At 44.8% G+C, this 14,895-nt stretch overlaps 2 protein-coding genes across 2 annotated transcripts in view; one reads left to right on the forward strand and one right to left on the reverse strand.

The window, feature by feature from the left end:
• LOC135394991 (leucine-rich repeat-containing protein 4-like) overlaps positions 1-14,895 on the reverse strand; it is a 121,745-nt gene that overhangs the window by 102,024 nt on the left and 4,826 nt on the right. The gene's annotated exons all lie outside the window — the stretch shown is intronic.
• The window catches only part of LOC135394988 (guanylate cyclase soluble subunit beta-1-like), a 201,593-nt gene that overhangs the window by 47,713 nt on the left and 138,985 nt on the right, over positions 1-14,895 (forward strand). The window contains exon 2 of the mRNA XM_064626131.1: positions 12,052-12,088. The gene's annotated coding sequence lies outside the window, so the exon portion shown is untranslated. The remainder of the gene's footprint in view (positions 1-12,051; positions 12,089-14,895) is intronic.

The following is a 14,895-nucleotide window of genomic DNA, read 5'->3' on the forward strand; positions in this document are numbered from 1 at the left end:
AGTAGCATAACACCTTTCTCCCAACTGGAGAGTAATATTGCTCCCCGGCATGGAGAAGGTGTTATGCTACGCCCTTGAGGGAGTGAGGAGATACCCTTTTGAGCGTAATTGTACTCTCCAAAAGGGTGTTATATATGTGGCAAGGAAAGGAGTTAAAGTACACCCTTTTTTTTAAGAGTGTAGATCAACTTTTGCCAAGCTAGATCTACGCTATAAGGGCAGGATAATCGTGAATCACCCCCTCCTCCCACCTTCTCCAGAAGCAATGTCCAAAAGAGATTGCGCGACAACAAAGCAACAGATTACGTTCAGAATTTACGTATGTACCATCATCTTTAGCTACTCGCACATAACAGGAAATTTGTTTTATTGCGTAAATGCATTTCAATGACGTACACAAAGCTGAAGGGAAGTAGAGAAATTTTATTCCAAAGTATACCAGGAAAATTCCTACTATACTGCCAACGTTACTAGACCGGCGACATGTCGTCCCACAACTCTTTACGGAAGTGAGTATACGCATTTAGTTAAAAGCTCTCGCACTGTGCACTGCTAGCATGATAAGAAACCATGCTGCAGCGTTTTATGTGGCTTTGTTTGAGTCCGGACTGGATTAAACGAACCCTACAGACATGGGATACAATGTTTTTCCAACGAGGAGAGGCTATAAAGTAATAAAAAGTTTGGGATGCAAAGCGGAAGGATGATTCGCAGAGGCCACGGGTTTAAACCCCCCGAGTTCAGGCGAGAATCGATTAACAACGTAGACGTCGAGAGAACGGGTTTGGCTAGAAAATAATCGTACCTTAAAAATAGGGGCTGTACAACATGCTAACCTTGGATGCAGTAAAGAAAACGGATAAGTCTTCTTAACGCACTGCGAAGAACAGTTCTCTCTTTGTTTCTCAGCTCGCAGGTTTCTCTCCTTAAAGGGGATTTTAAACTGGCATTGTAATGACTCATTTCCATAGAATTAAAGGTAGAGCTAGCGTAGCTGGCTATCGACCGGATGCTCAGTCGTTTCCTTCTACTTTATTTTACGCGAGTAGCGCACTTTACTATATTTTTTTTTCTCTCTCTCTCTCTCTCTCTCTCTTCCCTGCAAGTTCATTAAAATGCAGCTCGCCAACAAAGTGCTGGTTTCTCGAGAGAGGTGCTTTGCGCTTATTCCGAGGCTGCGTATTCAACGCGTTAAGGGAGGACGGAATTCGCTACTCGGAGCACCTGACTGAACCTTGCTGAACATAACTGGATTTTACTGAACGTTTCCATAGCTACACTCTTTTCTTCGTTCCAGCTAAAACAGCTCAGCCCGTATTCTTCCTAGCAAATGTGTTAGGGTCTAATTTTCTGATTGTCTAGACCCAACGTCCCATCGCTTCTTTTTTCCGCTCACCTCAGTCACTTGACCGGTCTTTCAAATTCCTCCTTCCTTTTGGAAAACAATGCCTAAATGAAGCGACCTTCCACGTGACCTTGTCTTTTCTTGCTCCAAATGAACTACCCAAGCAACAAAATGCACTGAAAGTCGAGTGCAATAGGGGTGGACGGGTAGATGAAAGGCCTTGAACAGATTCATGAAACTAGAGAACATTGATAAGACACATAACCGTCCACCACCCCTAATGCACTCGACTTCCAGTACATTGTGCTGCTTGGGTATAAGCATTCCCCAAGCAGCACAGTGTACTGAAAGTCGAGTGCAATAGGGGTGGACGGGTAGATGAAAGGCCTTGAACAGATTCATGAAACTAGAGAACATTGATAAGACACATAACCGTCCACCACCCCTAATGCACTCGACTTCCAGTACATTGTGCTGCTTGGGTATAAGCATTCCCCAAGCAGCACAGTGTACTGTAAGTCGAGTGCAATAGGGGTGGACGGTATGTGCCTTATCAATGTTCTTTAGTTTCACGAGTCTGTTCGAGGCCATACACCTATTGCACTCGACTTTCAGTACATTTTGCTGCTTGGGTCCTGTTTTCTCTCAGTTTCTTGTACTTGTCCGTGCGTTCGTATTCGACGTTGACAGCTATGCACCAACCGGCCCCATACATTTCGTATTTCGTGTAAGCATTCCTTTATAGATATTTCATCTTTATAGTCCTTTGAGACCTTTGATCTTTATTCGGCTATTGAGGTCCCCTTTCTTTCTATTCTTCCCATGTGTGTCAAATGTTGATCGCCACGTATTTTCCCCGATCAATCTCTCCGCGCATTTCGACTTTACATTATGATATTAGGTCTTCTCTTCCATAGGTAATACCATTTACAAGCCAGAGGGTAGTTGTTCTACTTCTAACCTATTGTAAAGAGCCCGTGCGGTGGAACCGCGTTTCCCCAGCGAGTAGAGGGGCGACGCCTTCTCGCCTCGAGCAACGTGACAGGATTCCCGAGAGGGGCAGAAAAAGCTCAGATTGAGGGACCACGGATTACATAAGGAAAAAAGCGCATGACTGACCTTTGCGAGGAGCTTCCAATCAAGCAAATGAAGAACCGCTTGAACGTGATCGTCCTGGCCAATACGCTGGGAGCCATTCATAACAGGGCCTGTGGAATCATTCATTGCGAGTGCACAGTGTTGCTTGCACGACTCCAGCGACCCGCGCAGTGTGTTCGTGTGCTCGGGCCACCGTGGTAGAATAAACGGAAAGGTTCTCTACTGGGACCAGCGGCATGGCCGAGTGGGCTAAGGCGTCCGCTCGTTGGTGGTAACCAAGGTCGTGCTGAAGACTGGGAGGTGGTGGGTTCGAATCCTACCGCCGGCTGTGCTGTCTGAGTTTTTCCTTGGGCTTTCCGAAGGCTTTCCAGACGAATGTCGGCACAGTTCCCCCTGAAGTCGGCCCAGGACGCATACTAACCCCCCTGTGCCCCACTCCTTCCTGCTATCCTCTCTCCGTCTGTCCACATCTGTACGCCGCTCATAGCCACAGTTGCTTCGCGGCGCTAACACCCAATCAAAAAAAAAAAAAGTTCTCTACTGGGCTATGTAGGAAATTCCTGTCCAGAGATATACGTTCATTGTGTATCGCGCTGGGGTCAAGTGTGCTTCGAGCGTAAAACACTAGTGCCTCCTGGCGACTTTTTTTTTTGATATCTTACTCACAACAACTTTATTGCGATGATGATAATGATGAAGCATAGTAGACTTTTTAGGGCAGAGCCCTTGTGGACTGGATTAGACCAAGTAATTTTGTTGTAGTCGGAGTTTTGTCAAACCCCACTCTTTCTGAGAAAGTGTGGGTATAACCCATTTGTTCTATCTTCTGGTTGATTTCATCCATCTGAGGGTGTGGCCCTTTGTTGCGCGCATTGTATGAATCTCTACAGGTGTGGGTCCTTTTACATCCTCGTCCGATAACATCGTTGCGTGTTCTGGTGTCAGTTATTCGAGGAGCGTACGCCCCTTCGTCACGAAGAATTCGCGTGATATGCATACAAGGGTGGCAGCACATCATTGTATCTTCTCATTGCATCTTTCTGAAAGAGGGACGTACAGTCCTTGGTTCCGACTATTTACGCGCTAAGAGTGTCGAATAGCCCGTCCTTATTGGTGCAACCAGAGAGGGAGCAGCACCGTGCGGGTCCGCATTTGGACAATAATATACATGACGTTCTCGGGTAAACATAAACAAGCCCCCGCCACAACTTCCGGTGCTACGAAGACTTCCGGTCCTTCCGCGATTAAGGCGCCACGCAGAATTATATCTTTCGCTCTCCTGGTTTGTTGAAAACTGAGGACGTACGCCTTTTTGTGGCAATTTGAATTACCACAAAAAGGCGTGTACGACCCTCTCTCTCGTCAAATCAGAAGCGATAACTGTATCAATCGGCACAACGGTCGGCGCAGAGCTTGTTTGCCGTGAAACCGGATGTCGTTTTGGCACCAAACCGACGGCGGTGAAAACGGCATGTATACTGAAAGTGCGAGCGCCTAGGGGGTCGAGGGAAGTTTTCGTTTTTCTTTTTTTTTTTGTGTGTGTGTGTATGTAAGGAGGGGGAGAGAGGTATGCGAAATGAAGCACCACAATCATAAGGCACCGGGCAGCCACTCAAATGTGATGATGATGATGATTGCTGTTCATATGGCGCGTTAGCACCTTGGGCTAAAATGTGCCGAGACAGTGTTATAGTGAGTACCTAGTACTCAAATGTACTTGGTGTGCACTATGGTGCTGCTGGTGCTACAAACTGCTTGGTGTGCACTATGTACTTCCACCTCAAGCACACCGCGTTGCCACAGCAACGAACAAACAACCCAACACTCGGCGTAAACAACACGATGCGGTGAAAAGACCTTCGTCCTTAGGAGAAAGATCTTCGCAGTAGTTGGCCATCTTAGTATCTGAAGGCGTGATAAGTGCCAGGATTAATGCAGCTGCACATGGAGGCAATCCCTGCCCATGGTGATAAACGAACGTTTTGCCAGTACACCTTGAACGATCATTAATTCTTGAATCCTTCGCCTGGTTTTTTTTTTTCTCTCTCTCTCTTTTCTATGTCGGACTCGAATCCAGGTCGACGCGCAGCGAAACATGGCAGGATCATTAGTCTCTTCCAATCACGGCTCGTACCTTTCCCCTCTTTCTTTCCCCCCCTTTTTTTTTTTCAGCACGCCACATCGAGATATTTTTGTAAGTGTGATCCAGCTGGATACGTCTGCCGAGGAACTAAAAGGAACACCGACTCTACTTCATCATGTCGGCGAAAAAAAAATCCATCATGTTCTAAGAGAAGATACATTGTGATAAGGAGAAAAACTCGGAAAGAAATTCCGGGCGTTTTTCGAAAGATAAGGGAAGCTGGATTTGATTCAGATTTAGAAAACAAATAAGCCTATATTGCTCTAGATGTATAGATAGCGCCAGAAGCGAATGGGAGGTGTGAGAGATTGATGGTTTCGAGAAGGAGTTTGAAACTTTTGAAATATAGGCTGCAGTCTATTACTGTGGGAATTTGTAGGCGCCGGAGAAAGAGAAGAAAGGTTGGCAGCCTCTGAAAATCCCTGTCGCGGTATCGTTTGGGTTTCGGGATTTCCCGTATGTAACTAGAAATGGTAACCGTTCCTAGTTCGCTATGTATTAATTACGAGGTTTCGGAAACGAAAGCTTGCCGTGTCGCTCTCTATTCTGCGGTATTAATGATGTGTACAGCTTGGGACACAAGTTTACGGAACACCGGGGTGTCGCATTTCTCCAATGGAGCGACAACCTAGCAGCAAAAAGCAGTGGACATACATACTGAGAGATGGATAGAATAGCTCGCCACCCGTTTCGTATTCGATCGCTTCGTGACAGCTAGCAGGGAAGCGCTTCGATGAAGAAATACGCAGGTGCCGTGTTCCGTAAACTTTTGTCCCAAGCTGTACAATGCGGACGTATCCCTTTTGTACCAAATTCTACTGGCTTTACGGTTACAGAAACGGTTAGCGTTGCAATCGACTGTTGGTTGCTTGATTCTAGGCACATTGAAAATTTTATCCAACTGGGCGTCGTATTTTTGTTTTTATTCTTCAGTAAAGAAAAATCTAACGGATTTCCTTTCACGGTGATGCAAGCATGGGATCTTAGCTGGAATTACAAGGTGGCCCGACTGCGATTAAGGTGACTGTCGACCGTTCTGAGATGTCTCGATTGCTTTGCAAAGCAGAAAGCGGAAGTAACTGGCAGTTTGACGTCCCAGCTTTGCTGCGAACCTAATTGAAATACTTTGCAAGGTGACTCTGAACATAAGAAGAAGAAGAAACATTGTGGCAGCTTCTTCTTCTTCTTCTTCTTCTTCGCTAACTGAGCGGGAGTTGGAACTTGGTGGCTGTCCAAAAGCGCGCCTGCAGCTCCATTTCTTGTGAGTTTCGCCAATATGGCAGTGACTATCATACGTGACACTCTGTAGTGAGCATCACATGTACTATAGTGTTTTGTTTACACTTGTTCTTTAGTAGCGGCTCGATATGCCGCTATTCTTCAAGAATGCACATAATGCTTTCATGGCCTTGTCTTGTTGTTGAGGACTGGACCAAGGTCCAAGAATCTTGTAGAAGCTGAATGGACGGTTGTCAAGTTTTTCCAGTGTCGTTTGAAGTTTTCTTCTATGTTTCTCAAACACTGGACAATGCATTATGACGTGGTGCGTATCTTCAGGGACGTTGCAAGTTCTGCAGAGCGGGGAGTTTGCTAGCTTCATTTTGTGAAGGGTGGCATTATATTGTGGCAGCGTTCTTATAGCTACGGTGAGCTAGTATAGCTTTGGTTTTACAGCGGTAGGGTCTGGGTAGGGTAAGGAAGACTCTGGAAGTCGCTGTGGCTGTATCACAAAACCCTCGGTTTCGGTTTCGGTGATGCAAAACAAATTTTAAAAGTCTACAGCTAATAAAAGCAGTTTTGACATACTCAAGTGATGGGTACGTTTTCCCGGAAAGTGTCCCTATTTTTCGGCGTTTCCTGTCCCGTTTTTTTGTCAAGATTTTAGTAATATTTTTGTCCCGCTAATCCCAGCTCTACACATCACCACTCATTTCACAGATCGCAAGGCAGTACTCGTCGCTCTAAAGTAGTTGCGCATATGTCAGCAATGAAAGTGTCAACCTCCACACAAAACAGCTGCCGCTGAATTTCGCGTTACGCAGTCGTAAACGTCCTGTAATTTTTTGTACAGACGGTCGCATGAAGAGATGCGCATGCCGTACGGCACATTGGGTTCCCTAATAAGCGATAGTCCATTAACCTGGCCTGGAAAATATTAATAATATTTTCCGGCATGGTCGTTGGTTACCCCGGATGAATGGGGCGTACGTCCCTCTCTTGTACTGTCGTATACACCCACCTGCTACAGGAATATTCCTTGACGGGCTATTGTTACAATGTGTCATGAACATCTGACGACGACCCCTCGCAGAATATTTTTTGTAACATGCGGGCATATGATACTCTAAAGAAGGGGCATACGCCCCCGTTCATCTCGCATACCGCATGAGACCGCATGCGTGCTTTGCGGCGAACTAAACCGTAATCTAGCGAACGTAGACTGTGTTTGACGTTCGCGTGTGTTGTCACCTCCTACGCTGTTAAAAAAACCGAAGGGTTCCTTGAAAAGCCCGCTCCTTTTCCGCGCATTACTTATCCTTCCCCCAGGGATTCTCTGGCAGAGGAAATTCAAGTGGCATTCTTCCGTCTTTGTGAAGAAGCCACCTTCTCTCTGCCATTGTTTCGCTCGTACAGAAAGAAATCGTTCACTGCCGTGCATGTTAAAGTGTTCCGTCTTTGGCTCTGCCGCTTTATTTCTTCTCAGAGATATTTCTTCCCAGGTTTGCCGGTGTTGTTTTTTTTTTCCTTTATTTTCTTTTTGTGACGTTTTGGGAGAGAGAGAGAGAGAGAGAGACAGAATGGCCGTTAAGTGCTCGCGGGAGCTAAGAATGATAGAAAAAAAAAAAGGAATAATTTTAATATTATAGAGAGTGCGCCTCTCTTCTTATTTTCTTTCTCTCTATTTTTTTTATTTTTATTTTTTTTTATCGAACTTGTGAGGGAGTTGAGATATCGCGGAAACGATTGACGGGAAATACAGTGACCGTGGAAGTACCAGCGGTGCCTGCACGATAAAATTGATTCAATTTTCGTTTTTATTCGATCATTCTAATTGGCATTATGTTTGAGACTCAGATTAATGAAATTCGAGGTAGAGGATTTTCTTCGTACACATGTTACGTTGGAGTAGGAATTAGAAGGAAAATGGTATAACACGGTGTTACGGAAACTGGCGTTCATAAAAATCGGTATGTCGCACTCGCAATACTCGAGGAAATGTTGTGGGTGGAGCGAGTTTGTTATACGAAAAAAATGGCATACGTTAATACAATAATGTTAATAATAAGAAAAAAAAACGACAAAAGGTTCAACATGGCTTTATTTGTGGCACGAATACGATAGAATGCCATGAAATATTATTGCGCTCATTTGCAACTCATAAATACCTTATTTGCGGTACATGTTACCGCAGTTGTTCACCATCACAATCAGGATCGCCATCGCCACTCAGATCATCATCATCGTCATCACTTATATTTGACCCCCTACACTCTTAAAAATGAACTTCACCACATAGCACGCTCCTAGCCAACCATCATCTCAAATGATATCGTTATCTGTCCTGAGTTGTTGAAGACGGGAGGTGTACGCCTTTTTTGTGACAATTATGAACAGCATAAGTGTCACAAAAAGGCGTACGCCTACCGTTTTCAACAAATCAGGGTAGATAAGGATATCATTTCAGATGATGGTTGGCTAGGAGCGTGCTATGCGGTGAAGTTCATTTTTAAGAGTGTAGCTATGGGGTACCGTTCCACTCCTAGAGTGGAAAACCTCCCCATTTCATCTTCAAAATATAATTGTTGTTGTTGTTCAACCGCACATCACAAAGGCACGACGCCTCTTCTTTACATCCAGTAGCAGCAATCTCCATCTTATGGCGCCACATGTTTACTCTTCACTGACATAGCACCGCGAGTCGATATGACTAATAAAGCGACTGACTTGCAGCAACCTGTGTCGGAGAGTTCGGACGCTAAAGAACCAATGGTGGTCGAAACTATCCGTAGTCCTACCCCGCGGCATGTGCATAATACAGCCACACAAGAGCGGCCGGAGTTGCCTTGCGTGTACATCTACTCTCATTTTTATTTTATTTTTTAAAAGTACATCTACTCTAAATGAAACAAAAAAAAAGTGTCTGCAGCTACTGTTTTGACTATCAGTGATAACTTTTGATGAACCAAACAAATCATTATCCCATCCTGCAAAGATCGAACCAGATTATCAGGTTATGAGTAACCGAAAGCGATTGCGCAACTACAACAACAACAACAACAAAAGAAAAACTGCTAACGTGGATCGCGTCCCGCAGTTTCCCAATTTAGCTGCAGGTAATGCTAATTTCCATTGATGCTCTGTTGATACAAACACGGCTCGGTGATTCCTTCGTTATAACCCGTAACGACAATGAAACGAGGTTATGTGTTCCCCGTGTGCACGGTTATCCATTAGGCCCATACCCTTTGTCGCGCAAACATCTACCTTCCCGGATCCCATCAGTGATATAGCCTCCATGTGCGCGTCGCAAACAGGCGACCCCTATTGGAGACGGCGTTGAATAGGAAAGGTGAACGTCGTCTGTTTGGAGAAGGATTATCCTTTACGTGGAGATCCAGTAATCCGCCCTGTCCAACGAATTTGGATTTGTGTCCGACACCTGTCCTCTGCTCGCTATCGGTGATGATTAAATGCTCTCATTCGATTCTGTGTTGGCGCCGCGAAGCACCTGCGGCCATGAGCAATGTGGACAGATGGAAAGAGGAGTGGGGGGACGGGAGGAAGAAGGTGAAGAAGAACCATCACGCTATTGTGACGCGAAGTCGAAGCATCCTGGGATTACCGCCGTGTCTCCATAATGTTACGGAATGGCCTTACTTTCCTTGGCATACGCTTAACGTACAACCGGTCATTCCAGGTTACGATTTCACTCCGTGCTCCCCGTTTGTTCACGAATTCCATATCCCGGTAACACGTCCAGCACGCCAGATCGTATCGTAATTACTACCTTCTGATAGGACGAAGCAGGACGTAGGCCGAAACACGTAAAAACATCACTTGTTGTTTCACCTTTTGCGATCTACAAGACTCATTAACGTTGACTTACATCCGTGTTGTACGCCACGCTTATTCCACATTGTCTCCATCGCACGCATACAAAAAACCCTCCATATTATGCCTCGCGCAGAGTATAAACACCCGCATCAATTTCAAGCTCATCTCCTTGCACAACTACACCGCGCATGACCAAATCCCAGCTTAGCTTTGCCACGGAAGCTCCATCTAATATCACCGCTAACAACAAAAGTTCATCCATCTACGTGCGGGATTAAAGCGTGAACACTATTGTCGACATGAACACGTCTTTGTGTTTAAATACATTTTCCCCAAAATGCGAAGCTGCTTCTGCCGGGGTCATTACTGTATACACGAAGCCATATTGTCATAAATTTTCCTTATTTTTTTCTCTCTCTCTCTCTGAAATTACTCTCGTGTGTTGGCTGAATAGGTTACTGCGAGACGCAGCGTTAATCTCTCTCATCAATCTTCATTAGAAATGCTGAAGGAAGCGTCAAAACGGGACGTCAGTAACAAAAATAAAATGCCGAGTAAAAATTCATACCCGGATCGAAGCGTGTATACGACGTTCGAAAACAGGACACGCTTTTCGTCCTCTGGGCTTTTAATATTTGGGGGCGACCAAGAGCTTTTCTATTCTTTCTAGGTTGCTGTCGTGTCTCGACGTCGCCTATTCACTGGGTGAGGAGGATATGCTAATGATAACTGACGGTCGAGACCGCCACGTCGCTCGTGTTTACCGGCCGATATGGCGTCGATGTCGATCCTGGTTATAGCTAGGACATTCGCCTTTGACACCAAGTTATAAAGCCATAGAGCGGATTATGACTTCGGAAAGTCAGAAAGATTTTGATTGGCTGCAGTATCGGAGAGGGTATTAAGGTGACGCAATCAAAATAGAAAGAAAGTGAGCACGCCGTGTGCCATTCAAAGACAAATTCGGAGCTACTTTGAGCTCTGGAAGAAGGCGGGCTCACAGAGCTCGCTGGCACTTTAGTTTTCTTCTTCTTCTGTTTCCTTCAACTACTACCCCCACGCATGCAGCATCCAATCAAAATCTTTGTTACCTTCTAAAGACGAAATCCGACCTGGGCCTTTAAGAGTTCGAGATTGTATCGAGATTTTTGCGTTTATGCTCCTTTTTTATAGGTCTCGATTAAACTTTTTTGTGGTAGTATGCGATCGCAATGTGATAGTGATGCTGCTGTGGGTATGCCCAGTTTTTTTTCTACCTCGCCCGCAAATAATCACAAACACATAGGCACAAATAAGTAATAATTTTCTAATAAACCCCCGTGAATCTTATATATCGGACGTCGTGTCGCAAAACATTGCTATGGAAGGCTTCGGCTGTTTATGGGCACGCAAAATAAATAAATAAATAAATAAACAAACAAACAAACAAATAAATAAATAAATAAATAAAATTGCACCATCGCTGAACACGATCTACAATATTTTGTTGCATCGAAAGATAAGACTTGCCCCTTTTGGGTCAAGTGGAACGTACGCGCTGCTTGCACAGTAATCTCCCAACCCAATTACCAATTAAGAGTGTGGAGATTGAGACGCTTTAGCCAATTTTTTTCTTCCGTTCAGACAAAGATGAGGGCGTACGCCGTACCAAATCGTTAAGAGTGTGGCGTACGTCACGCGTTCCAGAACATACCTCTTCACGCTAGTACATTACACCAAGATGAACCCATATTCTGCAGGAAATGTGGCCTCACGTGTGTAGAAGGAAGTCTCCTGTAAAGCGTGCTTTACTGCATCTAGAAACATAGTGAGGCAAAGCCCAACCACAAGTAGGTGCGCCAGACCACGACGGGTGAGAGGAGATGATGGATCATTGGCACTGTTTTCTTTTCCTTCTCTTTTTTTTGTGTGTGTGTGTGTGCACCGTACGTTAGTTCCTAGATAGGACTTGCTGGAACATTATAGCGGCCCATATTCTTTCACTAATCAATGAAAGATGCAATGAAATGATTTTGCGTCATTTTGTTTACGCCCCTTTTCCACATCTACCGTCTAGTAAGAATAATTTCTGAAGTTTCGACCATCTTTCCTCTGACTTTCTGACGGGCGCATATTCTTGCGAATTAAGACTAGATTTTAATTTATACCACAGATAATTAACAGGCTGATGTTTTCAATACATACGTAATGTACTTCAATGGATCTTTCATTCGGCTGTACCATGTAAATCACCAAGTTAGCGCTCAATATGTATGAACTGCTGTACGAAACACTCCTCGAGGCTAAATCAACAAACCTTGGTCCAAGTGTGTTGTGAATTTAATGGTGTTTCAGCACACGTTTTCTGTGGGTCTATTCATCAATTACGTTCAGAAATAAAGAGAAGTCTTTATTTCTCTTTTCGCTCCAGGTCATCCAACGCCATACGACGAGTAGATGGATTAAGGGTAAGTCCGAAGGCCCATTTCGTTAATGCAACATTGCCCAGCCCTGGCTCCTTAACGCTTTTCCGGTCGTTGAGGCAAATCCGTGCGCGCAGTTCCCGTTTCAGTTCAGCTTAATCTGGTTTCGCTTTTTGTTTTGTGAACGACCTTCTGTAATGGCCCCGAGATGAAAACGTGTTGATTCTCTTCTCGACACCAAACTTGTTGCAAGACACAACTTCTCCTAGATCTGCCCGTTGAAGAAGAAAAGCACCGTTCGGAATAAATGCAAATTGCGCCAAGAAACGGCCACAGTTACGACACATACTGTCCGCTGTGATATAGGACAGAATTAGTATGGACGCATAACTTATTATGATGTCATATCGGGTCTTCAAATAATGCTCAAAGTTGGAAAGTTACAATTCCTGAGCGGCATTACGCTGGCAAATGTTTTTCCAGCGTTTTCGCTCGTGACATGCTGAGAGCTGAGAATATAACGAGATAATTAAGATAACACAACATTGCGAGGAAATATTTCATTGTTTTTCGCTTTATCTAATGTATTCTTTATCACGTACACCGTATCAACTGATATAGTTCCTTCTTTATACTTTATATTTTGCCACGGACGTACACTATTCACTTCAATCCAGAATGCTGTTAACGTTGTTAAAAACATGCTGTCCACCACATTCCCTCCGCGCCGCCTCCTCAAGGCGTGCAAAGTAGTAAATTCGCTCCCAAGAAAGTGCATGGCCAAATTGCAGCTCGCAGGACTACCAAGACGAAAGCAAACGCCACGAAACCTGACTTAAAGCACGTCTGTTATTTCGAAAACAATATATCGATCCTCCTAATTTCCTAACTTCCGTGCATAACTAGATTGAAACATTCAGGGCCTGGCGTTTAAAGCGTGGCAGAAATTAAGCAATGAATTTCTTTTGACTCAAATCAACCGCTCTGCGTCCCCCCTCCCTTTTCGCGCGCGCGCACACACACACACACACACAGGATGGAACAGAAATACAGCCCTTACGACGAAAAAAAAAGTATCTAATTAATAAAATCCTCGGTTACGACTCTCTCTCTCCATTCCATTAATTGGATTTGCCCGTCTTTCCCAAAAAAAGAGAGAAAGGGCTGCAAACAAACCCGTGTCGCCTGTTTTCTTTTCCCTTCTTTATTAACGAAGCTTCTTTCTCTCGATGCTGGATAAATATTTCGTCTTCCCCCGCTTTTTTTTTTTTTTCGGTTCCTCCCCTGGCAAGATGTTCCTTGCAATCTCTCTTCCTTTGCCGCGCGGTGCGAACATCCGGGTCATTTGACGCGACAATGGAAGAACGTGCAAGTAAAAAAAAAAAGTTACTTTTGTTTGATGATTTTTAACGCAGGAATCACTTTCCTCATCAATATCGAATGTGTGTTTCGTATTGAAAGAGTCAGCGGGGGGTAGGAGGGGATGAGGAGGTTGTCTTGGAGAGAAATCAATAGCGTTTGCTGACCGAGTCTCAGAGCGTCGTTTTTCGATCCTTAAATTCTTGATGAAAAATCATCTTCGGTGAGGTTGCGGCACCGTGTGTGTACTTTGGCATTAATAAGAGAACCTACGATGATAAGAAATGCAGGAGGTATTAAAGGTGTCGAGCAGAATCCTGGCAAGCAGGCTGCTCGGCACAAGCGCAGAGACAGTACAGTGTCGTCACCAGACTGATGAGGTAACGGATTAACAAGGAGTGCTTGACCTTCAGGAGTTTAGAGCGGTCAGCGAAAGAGAATGTCGTGGGCTTGGATATCAGCACTTCCTTCTTATCACCTCGCACGTGTTGCTTCCACGAATTCAATATATTGTGCGCCTTATTTCTTCTTTTTCTTTTTCTTTTTTCTGATTTTGGGAGTGGCCACCGAACACTTGCGGCTTGCTCCTCACGCGGAGTAAGAGTATAGGAAGAGTACGCTAGAGGATTTCTTGTTGTCGCATTGCACGTGTTTGTTCCACGTCTTGGATATATGGTACACTCTGCCTCTGCTTGTCATATCTTCGGGGTTTAGGGGTGGTCAGCGAAACGTTACGACTTACTACTCATGCGGAGTAATAGAAATCAAATGACAATGTTTTACCTCTTTTTTTCCCTTTCCTTTTTTTTTTTTTTTTTTTATGGTGCTGCGCGTCCCATGTACTGAATATTTGGTGTGCCTCGCTTGCTTCACCTCCAAAGCCGAAGAGTGGTCAGCAGAAGTTATCGCCCTGCTTGACATGCGGCACTGTAATCCGATTAGATACTAGATCGACGAAAGATGGACAAAAATGTCCAGCTGAACTATCACACTGCTCTAAACTTTAACAAAATGAACATTTTTTTTTCCTCCGAATATTAAGGAATACCTACTTATCCAACGCGGTAGACCTGCCCGTCGTCTCCGGTGAAGCCAAGTCCCCGACGTACCTTTATCGGGCTCTGCACACTGAATCACATTCGGCAACAACCGTTTTCTGCCGAAGTATAACTACATTCTTGAGGGGATGTCATTCTGTGCAGCGCACTCGGAATGGTTCTCCCGCCGACGTCGTTGGCACACGCGGCAAATTAATTGGAAGGGTCAGAAAATGGTGGGGGCGCCGCATTAGACTGCATAATTAATACCAGGGCCACGCTCGGAGGCCAACACACACGGCTTTTGCATGTTTCACGCCGATACGTAGTGATTATAATCCAGCTTACCGAAAGAGAAGGATTACGGCTTCCTTCCTGGCGACCCGTTGGCTCTGGGTACTTGTTAGTGCACAAACATTCTCAAAGGAAATCCGCTACGTTCTTTCCTAGTGTGCC

Source organism: Ornithodoros turicata, chromosome 5 (genome assembly GCF_037126465.1).
Source record: "Ornithodoros turicata isolate Travis chromosome 5, ASM3712646v1, whole genome shotgun sequence".
Classification (NCBI taxonomy): Eukaryota; Metazoa; Arthropoda; class Arachnida; order Ixodida; family Argasidae; genus Ornithodoros; species Ornithodoros turicata.